Below are 18,186 nucleotides of genomic sequence, written 5' to 3'. Positions count from 1 at the left end.
CAAAGATGGCTATGGGCTGACCTCGGTGCAAATATAAGCCCGACATCGATAAGAAGAGTACGCAGGAGGCTTGGATGGAGATACAGAAAAACCAACACATGCCCCATGATAAGGCTAAAAAACAAAGAGGAAAGACTCAAGCAAGCGCTCCAATGGATTGAACAGGGGGAGGCATTTCAGGATGTACTTTTTACCGACGAAACAACAGTGGCTCTGGAACAGTTTTCAACAATGGCATTTTGCAAAAAGGGGAGACATGTGGACAAGCCAAAGCCCAAACATCCACTGAAGGTTCACGTCTGGGGGGGTATATCTAGAAGAGGCCCGGGACCACTTCTTATTTTCGAAGGAATTATGGACCGTGTATTCTTCGAGGAAGTCGTGGTCACACAGCATGCTGCCCCATATATCAGGGAGCAGTTTGGATCAAGGCACCGTCTCTTTCAAGACAACGATCCGAAACACACAGCAGCAAGGGCGAGGCTTATAGCAGAAGGAGTGAACTGGGTGAAAACTCCAGCCGAATCCCCAGATCTAAATCCGATAGAAATGGTTTGGCATTCGTTGAAAGACTACGTTCGGAAAACCGCTAAGCCCGTCACAAAGCAGGAACTGATCTATAAATTCTGGGAGGAAGAACTGACCGAACAAAATTGTAACAATTTTATTAACAGGCTGTTTCGTGTTCTTCCTAGGATTATTGACCGGGGCGGGGGACATTCGGGAATGTAAGTCAGAGAAAGACAGTCTCACGTTCGATAATTATATTTTCTTTCTTTTCTTTCTTTCATTATTTCTTCGTAGCCTGTTCTTCAAGAAAACACCGCACGGGCGAAACGATCTACCACCAGGACAGTAAAAAAGAAAGCGGTAAGACGGAAAAAAAGAAAAGTTTATTTTGACTTCTGTTCCGCGACTGATGAATACTACTGTGTGACTTTATTTCTTACATGAATTATGTTATTTTGCCACAGGCCGTGGGTCTCTGCTCTCGGCCACTGGCCAGGGTGCCAACCTGTAGAAGCAGCACCTGTATGGAGACATTTTGGCAGCAGCGGGAGCAGTACGATGCATTACTGGGGAGGATTGGGAGGCTAGAGACACTCCTGAAAATGCAGAGGAAGGAGACAGTATGTTCCAGCAGTCAAACAGTTGAGCAGCTGTCTCCCGAAAAGTGCCTCTCCCCGCCGCTCAGGTTGTCCCCCGCAGAGCACACACCGCCTCAGGACACTCCATCCCGGCCTCTCAGTTCACCACCGCGCAGGAATCTGTTGATGCTGTCCCCGCCGTCTATCTCCCCCCAGGAAGCACAGCGGAATTCACAGACGCCAGTGGGACGAATAATTCTCCCAGATGTCCAACTGCTACCCATCACCCAGGAGATGGAGGGGGGGTTGTACTTGCAGTGCATCGGCATAGACGGGAAAGCAAGAGCCGACCGCTACGCCGCCCTCGTGTTTCGAAATCTTGTGACTTTTGAAATTTACTGGGGGTGGACCACGTCTGTAAATTTCGATGGGTCCAGAGGCAAAAGTGCCTTGCCTTGCAATCTCCGGGAAACCATTAGTACGATGGTGAATCGGAGATTCTCAACCCTTGCTGCATATGACTGGAAAAGAATTCGTGATCGGATCAATGAAATGCTTCGTAGGAGGAGGCGGTCTTTTCCTCTTGTCTAACAGTCTGTCCACAAACAAAACATTCCTGTTAGACAAGAAGAATTGAAAAAAAACAATTTTGTCAATGAAAACCGGTGTGTGTGTGTCTCCCTGCTGGATGTCCCTCTCACAAACTGCTGAATGAATAAAATAATTTTATTGAAAACGAGTTTGCGATTGTCTGGTCTTTAAATTCTTGAGATACGCGATTCCATATTATATTCCCTTTTAATCAAATTCTAAAAGTATGCTTGTTGACTCCGGTATCGCGTTAGTTAAAGACTTCGATGCTTAAAATGTTTAGGGAGAAATGGAATACTGGTGTGTATGTTTTCTTTAAAATACCGAGACCAGCCATATACTGTATGTTTAAGTTCCAAAATTAATATCGTTTATGGACTTCACACGCGTTGCAGTATGCTCAGGCACTAAGTAAAAGGAGATGCTTCGTATTGCTTGACTAATTTTAAAAACTAAGTTATAAATGCAGACGCTCTCTCGGTGCGCTGCTCTGGTGCGTCGGCTCTTACACAGTGCCTGTCTGCCGTAAGCGTTACAATATACATACCCAACACTGCTTGTACCCATCTGTCATGCAAATAAAACACCTTGAATTGAATTGAATTGAGGGGAGAAGGGGGGAATACTAAAGCCAATACTGACTCAATGGGCTTTGACGTGCTAATGCGTTGGTTTAACAGTCCGGGTGTGGCAGGGTGTGGCAGGCTTCCAATGTCAACTCGACTCGATTGGAAGACAATGAACGTATTTTAGCCCTAAATGAATTAATAGCAAACATGGTTTACATAAAATACATTTTTCCAAGAAAGTTTATAATAATACGATCTATAGTTGAAATCTGAGCCTACTTTAAAAATAAAGGAAAAGCATTTTCAGAGAGCAATCACGCTGTGTTTATGTAGAAAAAGCGATTAGGTTTATGAGCAATCTAATTACCTATTCGCTTAAAACGCTATATAAAATAAAGTTTATTTAGAGATGAATGATCACAGTCGCAGTTTAAATAATGTGAGTCAGGAAACTAACACACAGCGCCACCGGATTTAATAACGCAATAAAAAGCTATAAAATAATGTGACTAGGCACAGAAAACGTTTACAGCACAGTACAATAATAAATACTGACCATGACTTTAGAAGCATAAATTACCTTACACTCAATTTAAACACAAGCTGTCTTTCTGTATGAACCTCTAAGCTGGTTCATACAGAAAATGTAGAAATGCATTAGCCTGATTATGATTAAAAAACACATAATTAAACACGCGTTTGCGATTTAAATCAGAACACGATCTAAATCAATATAAATGTTTATATTGTAACGCATACTGTCCAGCCTCCATTTCTCTATAAAAATTTACTCTGTTGCACACACACACACAATAGAAGCAGGAACCGCTGTCAGAAGGGAAGATATGTTCAAAATATCGCAAATATCGATCATGTTGCGATATTTTGAAATATAAAAGTCAATTGATTGTCCATAATATCGCTTACCTATTTTTTCGAAGAAATGTTTGTTAAAATAAAAGTCCAGCACCAGCTGGATTCAAACACACAACCTGCCAGTTGGTAGTCACGCACCTAGACCAGTAGACTACAAGACAGCTCGCATGATCAGGCAGGCGAAACAGCCCTACACAGCCCTGTCACAGTACACGGATATAATCATACCGTTATTAAATTCTTTAGATACGCGATTCCATATTATATTCCCTTTTAATCAAATTCTAAAGGTATGCTTGTTGACTCCGGTATCACGTTAGTTAAAGACTTCGAAGCTTACAATGTTTAGGGAGAAATGGAATACTGGTGTGTATTTTTTTCTTTAAAGTACCAAGACCAGCTATATACTGTATGTTTATGTTCCAAAATTAATATCGTTTATGGCCTTCACACGCGTTACAGTATGCTCCTATTCTTTTTATGCTCAGCTACTAAGATTTCCCTTCAGTGGTAAAATGCAATATCTACAACGGGCACAGTAAAGACGTTTACAGTAAGTCTTTCTACGACAGACCAACAGACCACGAGTGCCCCTGTCGGTCAACCAATCACGCACCGCGGTATTTTGCGTCATCGCGCATCAGGATGCACGACGCCGTAGCCAATTACCTCCAGTACGTGTCTGTACCGCGCACTTTGAATGGCTGCATCTGTATTCTGTTGCAGAGTTAACAGTGAAAAAGGTATTTAGAAATGAGTTATTTCAAGATGAAAAAGAAAACATACACGAAACATGGTTTCATTATGACCAGAATCGGTCTTGAGATATTTTTAACTTGATTTACAGTATTTGAGAGGTATGTCTTAACACCGATACTACAGTGCATAAGTACTGCTCACCTATATGTTTCTAGGTTTATATTATGCATTTCATACGGTCAAATTACTTTTGAGCAACTAATAAGAAGCGCGAAACGGTATGCGTTTTAGTTTCGTTTTGTGCTAGGACTCGTGGATTGATTAGAGATATCAAGTACATACAAGTCATTTTTTAAATGTTGTAGTTCGTCTTGAAAAAATGTTACGAGTACATCATCTATCAACAATTACACAGGTTCTGTTTCCATATTGCGGATTTTGGTTGTGTTACTGTAGTTTCCTGACTCCCATGTCACATGGTCTGTGATTGAAACCTGTAAAACCGGTTTAATTCGTCACAGCCAGCACTCTTCAGGTGTGAGGGTCTTCTGCTCAGAATGAAACGCTAAAATGTTTGTGTATATTCTAATGGTAGTGGGGGCAGGGTGTGTAGGAACAGGTTTGGTTGAAATTGCATTGGAGATCTATGTTCTTCACACCTGAAACATTTTCTCTGAAAGCATTTTCTTCGCAGTTTAACCGATCTTGTTACAGCATGTTACAGTTTACTATTATTAACCATATTAATTTTAAGTGCTTAATGTAAAATCTTGTAAAAATATATTTTCATTGTTCAAATATACATTAAGTCTGACTATCATATAATAAGTTAAATACAAAACTGAAGAAAAAATAGGGTTAAATATAATTCAAAATATTTTGCTAACAATGTTAACTGTTTATGAATAATAAAATGTATTAACTAAGGAGTAGGATGGCACAGTTGTTAGTATGTTTTTTGTTTTGTTTCTTTTTCATAAATACAACAGTATTACCTGATGGCTCAGTGGCTTTCAAAATTAAATTATGCATGCAAACCTGTGAACTAGAAAGATAACTAAGATATCCATCCATTATATTCCATAATATCCATGAAATATATGGCGCTGAAATATGTGTGACGCAGTGGTGGCCTGACACGGTGAGGTGCCCTGGCAGCTGTATGATGCAGTGGTGGCCTGGCACGGTGAGGTGCGCTTGCAGCTATGTGACGCAGTGGTGGCCTGGCACGGTGAGGTGCGCTGGCAGCTGTGTGATGCAGTGGTGGTCGGGTATGTAGAGGTGCACTGGCAGCTGTGTGTTGTGACGCAGTGGTGGCCTGGCACGGTGAGGTGCGCTGGCAGCTGTGTGATGCAGTGGTGGCCTGGCACAGTGAGGTGCGCTGACAGCTGTGTGGTGTGGCGCAGTTGTGGCCTGGCACGGTGAAGTGCGCTGGCAGCTGTGTGATGCAGTGGTGGCCGGGCACGGTGAGGTGCGCTGGCAGGTGGGTGATGCAGTGGTGGCCTGGCACCGTGAGGTGCGCTGGCAGCTGTGTGGTGTGACGCAGTGGTGGCGTGGCACGGTGAAGTGCGCTGGCAGCTGTGTGGTGTGACGCAGTGGTGGCCTGGCATGGTGAAGTGCATTGGCAGCTGTGTGGTGTGTCGCAGTGGTGGCCTGGCACGGTTACATGCGCTGGCAGCTGTGTGGTGTGACGCAGTGATGGCCTGGCATGGTGAGGTGCGCTGGCAGCTATGTGGTGTTACGCAGTGGTGGCCTGACACGGTGAGGTGCCCCGGCAGCTGTATGATGCAGTGGTGGCCTGGCACGGTGAGGTGCGCTGGCAGGTGGGTGATGCAGTGGTGGCCTGGCAGCTGTGTGGTGTGACGCAGTGGTGGCCTGGCACGGTGAAGTGCGCTGGCAGCTGTGTCGTGTGACGCAGTGGTGGCCTGGCACGGTGAAGTGCGCTGGCAGCTGTGTGGTGTGACGCAGTGGTGGCCTGGCACGGTGAAGTGCGCTGGCAGCTGTGTGGTGTGACGCAGTGGTGGCCTGGTACATGTTCTCTCTGGGTTACATGGTTTTTCTCCATATGTGTGATATGACTCCCTCTCGCACTCCAAAACATACTGGTAAGTTAATTGGTTTATGGGAAAACTGGCCCTGGTGTGTGTGTGTTTGTGTCTGTCTGTCCTGTGATGGACTGGTGCTATGTCCAGGGTGTATTCTGCCTTGTGTCCGTTGCTTACTGGGATAGGCTTCAAATCCTCTGTACTGGATAAAGAGATTAGAAATGGAAGTAAAGGCACTGTGCGGATGGAACTATACACGGTGTTAGAAACCCACTCACCGTACCAGGCCACCACTGCATCACACAGCTGCCAGCGCACCTCACCGTGCCAGGCCACCACAGCGTCACACCACACAGCTGCCAGCGCACCTCACCATACCAGGCCACCACTGCGTCACACCACACAGCTGCCAGCGCACTTCACCGTGCCAGGCCACCACTGCGTCACACCACACAGCTGCCAGTGCACCTCACGGTGCCAGGCCACCACTGCATCACCCATCTGCCAGCGCACCTCACCGTGCCAGGCCACCACTGCATCATACAGCTGCCAGGGCACCTCACCGTGTCAGGCCAACACTGCTTAACACCACATAGCTGCCAGCGCACCTCACCATGCCAGGCAATCACTGCGTCACACCACACAGCTGCCAGCGCATGTAACCGTGCCAGGCCACCACTGCGACACACCACACAGCTGCCAACGCACTTCACCGTGCCAGGCCACCACTGCGTCACACCACACAGCTGCCAGCGCACCTCACCGTACCAGGCCACCACTGCCTCACACCACACAGCTGCCAGCGCACTTCACCGTGCCAGGCCACCACTGCGTCACACCACACAGCTGCCAGCGCACTTCACCGTGCCAGGCCACCACTGCGTCACACCACACAGCTGCCAGCGCACCTCACGGTGCCAGGCCACCACTGCATCACCCACCTGCCAGCGCACCTCACCGTGCCCGGCCACCACTGCATCACACAGCTGCCAGCGCACTTCACCGTGCCAGGCCACAACTGCGCCACACCACACAGCTGTCAGCGCACCTCACCGTGCCAGGCCACCACTGCATCACGCAGCTGCCAGCACACCTCACCGTGCCAGGCCACCACTGCGTCACAACACACAGCTGCCAGTGCACCTCTACATACCCGACCACCACTGCATCACACAGCTGCCAGCGCACCTCACCGTGCCAGGCCACCACTGCGTCACATAGCTGCAAGCGCACCTCACCGTGCCAGGCCACCACTGCATCATACAGCTGCCAGGGCACCTCACCGTTTCAGGCCACCACTGCGTCACACATATTTCAGCGCCATATATTTCATGGATATTATGGAATATAATGGATGGATATCTTAGTTATCTTTCTAGTTCACAGGTTTGCATGCATAATTTAATTTTGAAAGCCACTGAGACATCAGGTACTACTGTTGTATTTATGAAAAAGAAACAAAACAAAAAACGTACTAACAACTGTGCCATCCTACTCCTTAGTTAATACATTTTAATATTCATAAACAGTTAACATTGTTAGCAAAATATTTTGAATTATATTTAACCCTATTTTTTCTTTAGTTTTGTATTTAACTTATTATATGATAGTCAGACTTAATGTATATTTGAACAATGAAAATATATTTTTACAAGATTTTACATTAAGCACTTAAAATTAATATGGTTAATAATAGTAAACTGTAACATGCTGTAACAAGATCGGTTAAACTGCGAAGAAAATGCTTTCAGAGAAAATGTTTCAGGTGTGAAGAACATAGATCTCCAATGCAATTTCATTTTTGACACAGGGGAGGCATGTGGAAAATTTGACAGGTCAAGAGAGCCACGGACGCCAAAAGTTTGGGAACCCCTGCCATAAAGCCTTTCAATAATAAATGCTTCTCAGTCAGTTAAATCGGTGAGTTTCAGGGTGAATTACAATGAAGACCTTTTTTTGTTTCTCCTCATTGTAGTAGCAAAACACATGCAAATTTAGCCAAAACACAATATTTTTTTCTTTGTAGCTTTACTTAGTAAAGTCACTGGTCACTACAGAAGTCTTTGCATGAAAAAATTACAGTTCTGTTCTTATGACAACATTTTTAATTTTCATTTTGAATTAAATATGAGAAGATATTTTAACTAAATCAATTAAATTAATACATTTAAAATTTCACAAAATTGTCAAAAATATATTTTATTATATTTTACTATACATGAACAATTTATACATATAACAGTATCCCTCCTAAATATACAGGCCCTAGGTACATGCCTATCTTTTCTATGCCTTAATCTAGCCCTGATTATAAAGTTATAAAACTGAGAGTTCAAATAACCAGAAAACCAGCAGGTAAGTGACAGGACAGTTTTGGACACCCAAGAGTTCCCTGATTTATAATTCCATACACCAGTTTATTTAGGTGTTTTTATTTCAATGACAAATATGTCAAATTATTAATATATTATGTTGAGATAATGTTTAGTTTGTCAAAGTTTATAAAATATTATTATTTTATTATGCTGTTAATTAGAGGTTTTGTTTATTATTTTATGCAATTTTTTTACTTGTTTTGTATTGTTATGCATGTGTCATAATGAGGTGACCCCTCAAACAAGAATTATTTCCTGCCTTGTATACCACTATGCCACCCAGCAATACAAATGGGGTGTTAGGCCCCCTCTACTTTACAAAAGGTTCTGTTCATGTCCCAGAATCACCAATGCACACATAGACCAGCAACAAGCATTACTATCCTGTAATTGCCCTTATTATTTCCTAAGTATATCAACATTTACTATTACCCAAAGAAACAAAGAAAACAGCATTTGCAGCAACAAAAGGTACTTCCAATGGTCAGATGTCCTTTTAGAAGATGAGGAGAGGGCATTAGAAGGTCTTGATGGTACAGAGAAGAACAACACATAGAAGAGGGATTCTACACAGTCCAATTTCCCCACTCTCCATTTGGGCTATATCATGAGTCCTCCTGTAAGCTGCACTTCGTTCCCCTTGGTTCACCAGACCATTTTCTTTGCTCCTTACCTCCAAGTATTGAATGTCTCTGCACAGTACCTTCATTCCTCTGCCTCCATTGATTGACATTGGTCTCCCTTGGTCAGCAGGCTGTGACTTTCCTTGCACTGCCTGTTTTGTGTCTAGGGGCTCGTTGGGTCCATAGGTGTCATTAGCACTTACCACTTCTTTGTTTACTTTACAGCCTACAACTGCCTGCATTCTACGACACGCAACATGTTTTGTTCCAGTGAAAATTAATACAGTATTCTGATAAGGAACATTTTCGAAATAAGTTATTAAAGTTAACTTTTAATGAGGAGTTAAAACATTGATTTCATTCCACAATCCATGGGGTGTGAATGTTCTGAATGTTCTGATTATACTAGATATACTAACCAGCAGTCATATCACCCTGCAACTCACAACTGGCAATCCACTGAAGCTAAGCAGGTATGAGCCTAGTCAGTACCTGGATGGGAGACCTCCTGGGAAAAACTAAGGTTGTTGCTGGAAGAGGTGTTAGTGGGACCAGCAGGGGGTGCTCATCCTGCAGTCTGTGTGGGTGCTATTGCCACAGTATAGTGATGGGGACACTATAAAGTAAATATCTCCTCAGATGAGACATAAAACTGAGGTCCTGACTCTCTGTGGTCATTAAAAATCCCAGGGTGTTTCTCGAACAGAGTAGGGGTCTAACCCTGGCATCCTGGACAAAATTCCCATTGGCCTTTACCAATCAAGGCCTCCTAATAATCCCCATCTATGAATTGGCTTCATCACTCCATTCTCCTCCCTACTGATAGCTGATTTTTGGTGAGCATACAGGTGCAGTATAGTGGGTGCTAGGGTGCTACACATTGGTAGTGGTGAAGGGGAGTCCCCATTACCTGAAAAGAGCTTTGAGTGGAGTATCCAAAAAAGCTGTTTAGAAATGTAAGCAATTATCATTATTATTAAAGTATCTTTTCAGGACATTCAATGCTGTTGGTTTATTAGAAAAATATGCAAAAAAGCCTAAATATAATAAGAAAATACAGTTTTAGTTATGCTCTATCACATGTTAACCCAATTTTTAAAAACTGAACTGGCATTTACATGGAAATGTAAGCAATTATCATTATTATTAAAGGATCTTTTCAGGACATTACATTCAATGCTGTTGGTTTATTAGAAAAATATGCAAAAAAGCCTAAATATAATAAGAAAATACAGTTTTAGTTATGCTCTATCACGTTAACCCAATTTTTAAAAACTGAAAATCCTAAGACCAATTCACCACTGACATGGTTATTGCCATTTAAAAAAAAGATCTGAGGTAACATAGAATGAATTTGGATAAATTACATGCTTTGAAATGGAGGAGTGTGTAGTCTTTCTTAAATAACAAGAGAGTGTAAAAACAAAGAACTTGAACTTGAACTTTATTGCCATATGTAACCGGTACTGGTACAATGGAATTCTTACTTACAGAAAGTCTCTCGATTGTAAAACAAGTGTAAAAAACAAGACAAAGTGCAAACAGTGCATCAAGACAATGTACAAACAAACAATAGACAATGTGCAAGTAGACATGTAGACAGTTTGAATGTAAACAATACAGACGTGTAAACAATGACTGGAGATGTGCAATAGATAAGAAATCATAAAGAGGTAGATGGTGATGGTGTAGGTGTGGTCCGAGGGGGATGGCTAAATGTGTTCGCCAGTCTCACTGCTTGTGGATAGAAGCTATTGAAGAATCTAGTGGTAAGTGTCCGTATGCTCTTATATCTCTTGCCTGAGGGCAGTGGGGTGAAGAGCTCATGCCCGGGGTGGTGACTGTCCTCTGTGATGGCCAGAATTCTACCACGGCAGCGGTCCTCATAGAGCTGTTTAATCTCGGTGAGACCGCAGCCGATGATCTTCTGGGCCATATTGACCATTCTCTGCAGTGCCTTTCTTTCTTGCGAAGAGGTGTTGCCATACCACACGGTGATCCCGTTGGTGAGGACGCTCTCGATGGTGCAGCGGTAGAAGTTCACCAACACATGTATTGGCATCCCCCATCGCTTGAGGCACCTCAAGAAATAAAGGCGCTGCTGAGCCTTCTTCATGATAGAGTCAGTGTTCACAGTCCAGGTTAGATCTTTAGAGATGTGAATTCCCAAAAACCTAAAGCTGGTGACTGTTTCCACTTCCGTTCCATCAATACTGAGTGGGCTGTGAGTGTATGGCCTGTGTCTCCGAAAGTCCACTATAAGCTCTTTCATTTTCTTTATGTTCAAGTCCAGGTTATTGCTATGACACCACCTAAGCAGCTGTACAACTTCATCCCTGTAAGTGGACTCGTCATCATCACTGATCAGTCCTATTATAGTGGTGTCATCGGCAAACTTAATGATGTGGTTGTTGCTGTGTCTTGCTGTGCAGTCGTGAGTAAATAGGGAGTACAACCTTGGACTCAGACAGCACAGATGTTTATAACAAATTAGTCTGGTCGAAAAGTCCTGAGAGTTCTATTAAGTCTTTCTCCACTTTATCTTCAAGAGTGAATTACTCCATAAATCAAAATTATGATCAGTAATTAATAAAGAAAGCATATTCATTACATTTTCAGAATTAATAAATTATCAGATGGATTTTTACAGGCAGTTGGTTCTTAAAATCAAATTTTCATTTCCGTATATAAACTATATTTTGAGCAGAAAAAGACCTGCTACCATAATCTATTGTATCTATCCCTTTACAGATTTTATTTTCAGTTGTTTTAATTTATTTAAAAAGTTTGATAAATTAGGAGTGACATTTCAATAAAAAAAAGAGGAGTGCCACAACTAACTTGAAGGAATGTAATTCTGGTTATGAGTGATTACATCCATCCATAAATGTAAAGTATAAAATTGTGGAATTTATTATAAGTATATTATTAGAATATAAACTATAACTATTAAGTTTTCCATATAAATCTATGCACAAGAGTTTACATTTTATAACTAAAATATTTATAACTGTTTATAACTGTTTTTCTTTAGAATGTAACGACTGATGATATGATCTTATCTGGTTAGAGAGCTTTCAGGTTATTCATACAACCATGCAATTATTCTAAAAATACAGTTTTCAACCATCTTCACCAAAAATCCTACCATAAAGAAAGTGAACAAAATGTTAAAATAATTTATTTAAAGTAGATTCTATAATATTTCATACAGTTTGCATATAGTTGTTTGGATCTATGTGAAACATGCAATTATGGAAGAACAAATCATAATGTGCACTTAAAGGATTTAAAAACTGAAGATTTATATAAAAAGGAAAACATGTTTTGAAACATCCAGAACATCTGTCATCAACAGCCTTATGCCCAGTGTGTTACAAGTAAGTTTTTCTAAAGCTCATGTAGCATATACTGTATGTGCTATTAATCTCTGCTAAATCCTTGGTTTAATGCATCCTAAGAGTATTAATATTGTAAGTTTTACTTCTAATATTTGACAGCATTATTTGTTTGTAATACAACAACAAAGTCTTAATATGTTGCAGAGTTGTGTTGATACAAAGTATCACATTTGTGTAATGGTAGTAAATAGGTTGGCAAATGTAGTTTCAGGCCAACATTATACAAGTAAATACTATATGTATATGCAATGTAACAACATATAATGACTTACTAAGGAGAACAAAAACATACATAATCAGAGGAAAGCATAACAGTTTCATCATAATGAGAAAAATACATCATGTCTAAGAAATCATGAGACAAAACATGATTATAATCTTCATGATTATAACATGAAGAGAATAATCATCTCTGTAGTCACTGGCAGAGAAACCAAGATGGGAAGCACAGATTGCACTTTTGGACATAGAAAAGTATTTGATGACTGTAGATTATATTTACATACCGAAGGCTTGATCTTTACCTGTTGATACTGTTTCTTAATATATTAGTTTTTGTAGCTTAAGAGAAATTCTGTCATAATAAACAATAAACCAAGATGTTAATTTAACTATGTTGTAACTTTTTTGTCCTCCTTTTTGTTGGTTTATGTTTAACTCACCTTTTTTCATTCATGCATTAGTATTTGAGGAAAAATGCAAAAGATAATTGATTTTGGAATGAGCATTTAAAAAAATAAAATCTCAAATTGGGCAAGCTTTTTTATAAAGGATTAGAAATAATACTGTATTGGTGTTATTTTAAGTTATGAGTGTTAGTATGTGACACAAACTGCTCAGGAAAGCCAAACTTATAACCTAGTCAGAATTTAAATCATTGTTCATGGTAAAAAATATTCTACGTGTAGAATCTAATATATTTAGATCATTATATTTAAATTGTTGATATTGCAATTTCCCTTTGAGGTACTATACAGAATGCCCTGCTTGCAAACGTTTGTGAAATATAATTTTAATGATGCAAAACAATGGTGCTAGAAATGGCATCTTGATGAAGGCAGTCGAAAGGGTTTTGCTCATCAGTATCAGAATTCAGACAGCAGAGCTTATTTCTAAAGACATAAAGAGAATGGGTGATAAGAATAACTGGTTTCTGGGCCACTTTACATGATAAAGACATGTCTATCTGAGTGGGTGGGGTCAGGGAAATGATAAAATTTGATAAGATCATTAATGTTCATGGTTTCAAATACACATTTTTATTTATTCACAACACAATTTACCTTACATATTATCAAGTTAGAGTTTTGGACTATATACTGGTCCAACCAAATATTTGTTAAAGCAAAAATTAGAGCAAAAGAAATTTGGAGACTAAATGGCTGCCAAGCTCATAGAAGCATTTCACACTATTCTGAGAAACTATTGTGCATCACCATTTGTGATGCCAAAATGCTATTTAGCTAGCTATCAGATGATACCTAGTACAAAAAAACAACAACAATACAATTGTATAATAAAAAAAAGACAGAGACAACAGACAGTGTGCAAAAAAAACCAACAGGCAATGTGCAAAACAACAACATGCAATGTGCAAAACAACAAAAGGTAACAGGTAATGTGCAAAAACAACATCAGATGTGCAAAAACATGCATCAACAGAATGAAATACAAGGATAGAAATTATGGGGAGTGAGCTTTTTGACATGTAAGGTAGAGGTAGATTTCAATGTGTGTGTTTTTGGTAAGAAAGAAAGAAGGCACTGTGAGGTTCAGATCATAGGTGAGAGGTGAGGTGAGAGTGAGAGAGGCTGGGAGTTTAATAGTTTGATAGTGCGGGGATAAAAACTGTCTCTGAGTCTGGTAGTCCAGGCCAAAATGCTCCAGTACCATTTTCCAGATGGTAGAGGGTCATACAGTCTGTAGCTGGGATGTGTGGGGTCTTTGATGATGCTTAGAGCTTTCCTCAAGCACCATCTGTCATAAATATCCTGTATAGATGGGAGGGCAACCCCAGTGATGGACTGGGCAGTTTTCACCACCTGCTGTAGGGCTTTGCGGTCAGCAATACTGCAGTTGCCATACCACACTGTGAGTCAACCTGTCAGTGTGCTTTCTGTAGTGCATCTGTAAAAGTTAGTGAGGATCTGGGGACATATCTTATCCTTCTTCAACCATCTTAGAAAGTACAGGCGCTGTTGCGCTTTCTTGATCAGACAGGTGGCATTGAGAGACCATGTGAGGTCCTCGGTGATATGGACGCCAAGGAATTTAAAGTTACTGACCCTTTCCACTTCAGTCCCGTTGATGTGGATAGGGGCATGTCCGTTTTGCAGTTTCCTGAAATCAACGATCAGTTCCTTGGTTTTGCTGACGTTGAGGGTGAGGTTGTCTTCACACCATGTTGTAAGGAGATTGACCTCCTCACTGTAGGCCCTCTCATCATTGTCTGTGATCAGACCTACAACTGTGGTGTCATCGGCAAACTTGATGATGGGGTTGGTGTTGTGTTTGGCCTTACAGTCGTGGGTGTAGGGGGAGTAGAGTAATGGACTAAGCACACACCCCTGGGGACCCCAGTGTTAAGAGTTAGTGTGCCGGAGGTGTGGTTTCCAAGCCTGACAGCCTGAGGTCTGCCTGTCAGAAAGTCCCGAATCCAGTTGCAGAGGGTGGTGTTGAGACCCAGTGCACTAAGTTTCTTGACTAGTTTCTCTGGAATGATAGTGTTAAAAGCTGAGCTGAAGTCGATGAATAGTAGTCTTCCATATGTGTTCTGTTTATCCAGATGAGATAGGGCAGTGTGTATGGAAATGGAGATTGCGTCATCTGTGGATCTGTTGAGCCGGTAGGCAAATTGGTACGGGTCTAGTGTGTTTGGAATGGTGTCCTTAATGGGTTTCATGACCAGCCTCTCAAAGCACTTCATGATGACAGGTGTTAGTGCCCCAGGTCGGTAGTCATTAAGACATGTCACTGTAGTTTTCTTCGGTATTGGGATGATGGTGGTTGTCTTGAAGCAGGTGGGGACTATGGCTTGGGCCAGATACATGTTGAAAATATTTGTGAATACACCTGCCAGTTGATTAGCGCAGGCTCTGAGGACGCGACTGGGTATGCCGTCGGGTCCTGCAGCCTTGCGTGTGTTCACTTTTTGCAGGGATCTCCTTACCTCATCTGCAGACAGTGAGAGCAGCTGGTCAGCTGCGGAGGGTGCAGCTCTGATGGCTGGGTCTGTGTTGTTGGCTTCAAACCGAGCATAGAAGGTGTTGAGCTCGTTAGGCAGGGAGGCATCGTGGAGGCAACATGCGCATATTACAGAGGAGCAAGTACATAGGAGAGTGAACATGTGCATCATATAAAGTCCTCAGTCATCTGGGAAACTTCAGTGTTTGAAAAGAGCATTTGGTTTTGTTTATCTCTATCTGGCCTTGAATTTTATTGACTACTAGTTAAATCTTCTATTACACCTCAAAGTGGCATTTAAAAAAATATACAACATAGAATTAACACTATAAATTTTAAGGAACCCAACCAAGAATGTTTTTGCATCTCCCTTGAAACGACAATTTGAATTAAGGGCAATCACCTTTTTGTGGAATGCTTATAGCCCTATGAGGTGATCACAGCAAGATCTGATAGTAAATTCATTGTTGTATATTTTTACTAATGGGGCATTACCAAAATGGTGAAAATCAGGACTTAACCGAATGGTTTAGTCAATAAGTAAAATAGTATTCATTCCAAAACAGAAAAGAGAAAACACAACATTTCAACTGTGGAGCCTTCTTCAGGTGTGAGAAAGACAGGGCAGACAGCAAAGATTAAATAGCACAGGAGAACAAAAGTTGGGAGAGTGGAGGAGGCGGGAGAGGGGAGAGGGGAGAGGCAGAGAGGCCACTCAGGTGGTGCAAAGTGGAGAGGGGTGAAGAAAGGTTTGAAGTCAAACCCTGCATGAGAATAGAGAAGATTGCACTAAAATAAATCTGTCATTGAGAGAAGGGGGAAGGTGTGAACCTAGTTTCAGGATGAGTTTAGTTTCTGTTGCCTTTCTGATATGGAAGTTGAGAAACCCTTCTTTGAGAACAGAGACAGAGAGACCAGTGTGATTATGGCCTTCTGAGGTGAAATGAGAAACTTGTTCCTTGTTCCTACGCATGCTGATGCAGCTACCCACCTGAACCACCGTAACACGGGGATATGTTCAGTATGAACCCCTTATTAAGGGCGATGCATTGCCTGAGCAACCATAGCTATCCTATTAATTAATGACAAGCCACAACTGTGGGGTCCCTTTAAGAACACACTGAGCGCTTCCTAGGGGGATGAGCAAGATCCCTGTCCTGAAACAACAGCAAGGGGAGAACATTCCAGTGTTCAGGGAATTGTAATAAGAGCATTGAGGCTGTTTTTTTATTTATTTTTCCTCAAAAGGGGTATTTTTTTTCTCATCCCATTCTCCCTCCCGTGGTGGTCGCTAAGGCCAGACCGAGTACACCCCTGCGTTATGCCACAGTGTTTTCCCTAGAATATACTCGAGTGAGATGAGCTGCCTTCTAACTAATTACAACGCAACCTGCAGTTAAATCTCTCTCTCTGCACCCTGGGTGCCACAAAATAAATGGGAGCCTATGTCTGTCACGGACGTCCAAAGGGACTGACCGTGGGGAACAGGAGAGCGGAAAAAGACCCATATGCGTAGCAGCGAGACGGGAAAAAGGCCCGGGCTCATTAGTGCAAAGAGTTCAGGAATGCCGTATAGAAACCTATGCCCTCAGGGAGCGGACGTGGGGCGCCCTGGTGCTAGGCGGGTCTCAGGACATCCGAACGTCAATGCTGAGCCAGGACAGAGTGCAAGACCCGGAAATATATAGCCCAAGGGAAAGAGAGGGACCGTAAGGACAGCAGACTGGAAACTAGGGACAGGACAGAGAAGGAGCGCCCTCTGGCTGCAGAGGGCGTGACAATGTCCCTATCCATAAAAATGCACCCTAAGCAGGAAAGACGTTTCTATATTTTATATTTTACCTTGGAAACCCAAGTTACCTAAATAGACACAATAGCACTGTCACACATTATACATGCACTCACACTGTCACGGATTCCACACACTCTCACAAATGCCGTCACATTCCTAAGCGCACCCACTTAAACAGACGCTCACAACGCAACTAATCTTCCTATCGCCTTTCACTTCCATCACTACTTTAATCCTCCTTTTTTCCCTTGCCATTTCAGATTCTCCCTGGAGCTCCCTAGTGCGTGTACTCTCCTTCAAAAGGAGAGTACAGGAGAGTCCCTCATTCATAATTGCTTACAAGCGCACTCTCTCTAACAAGGTTCAAATACTTAGCTCCAGTCAGGTTTGGTTTGGATGATCATGGAGTAGGGGTCTTGCTTGGTGCAAGCTTCAATTCCCAACTCCTCCGGAACTCCTCTCTTTTATCTGCTTCTTGTCCTCCTTCCTCTTCTCTTTCTTCTTTTTTGGGCTTTTAATATTCTGTAGTCTGTACTGCTCCTTGACAATCATTAACCCACAACTTACTAATGTATACTAAGGTAAACTTTGCAATTGTTTCTGCTCAAAGGACCCCCCAGTCCTCAGCAAACATTCTCTCTGCTTTGAAGTGTTAGAAGTGTTTACTTTTCCAAGTGTCACAAACTTTACCTAAAATCTAAGAGACACTTCTCAGTCACCTAAAACTGTAACAATATTGTAACGCTCCCGAGTTTGCTGATGGAAAGAAACAGGCTCTGGCATGGGTTGGCAGAACATTTATTAAAGACGCTGAGGAGGTTACACACATAGGGACAGGGGAAATACAGCATTGCACCACACCTTCACAGACACAAGAGGGAAGAGAGCGTCTCAGGCCCTCGTCCCACTATATATGGGCAGGTAGTCCCACCCCTCAGCCGCTG

Source organism: Lepisosteus platostomus, chromosome 1 (assembly GCF_059453375.1).
Source record: "Lepisosteus platostomus isolate fLepPlt1 chromosome 1, fLepPlt1.hap1, whole genome shotgun sequence".
Lineage (NCBI taxonomy): Eukaryota > Metazoa > Chordata > Actinopteri > Semionotiformes > Lepisosteidae > Lepisosteus > Lepisosteus platostomus.
Note: the sequence above shows the minus strand (reverse complement) of the source record.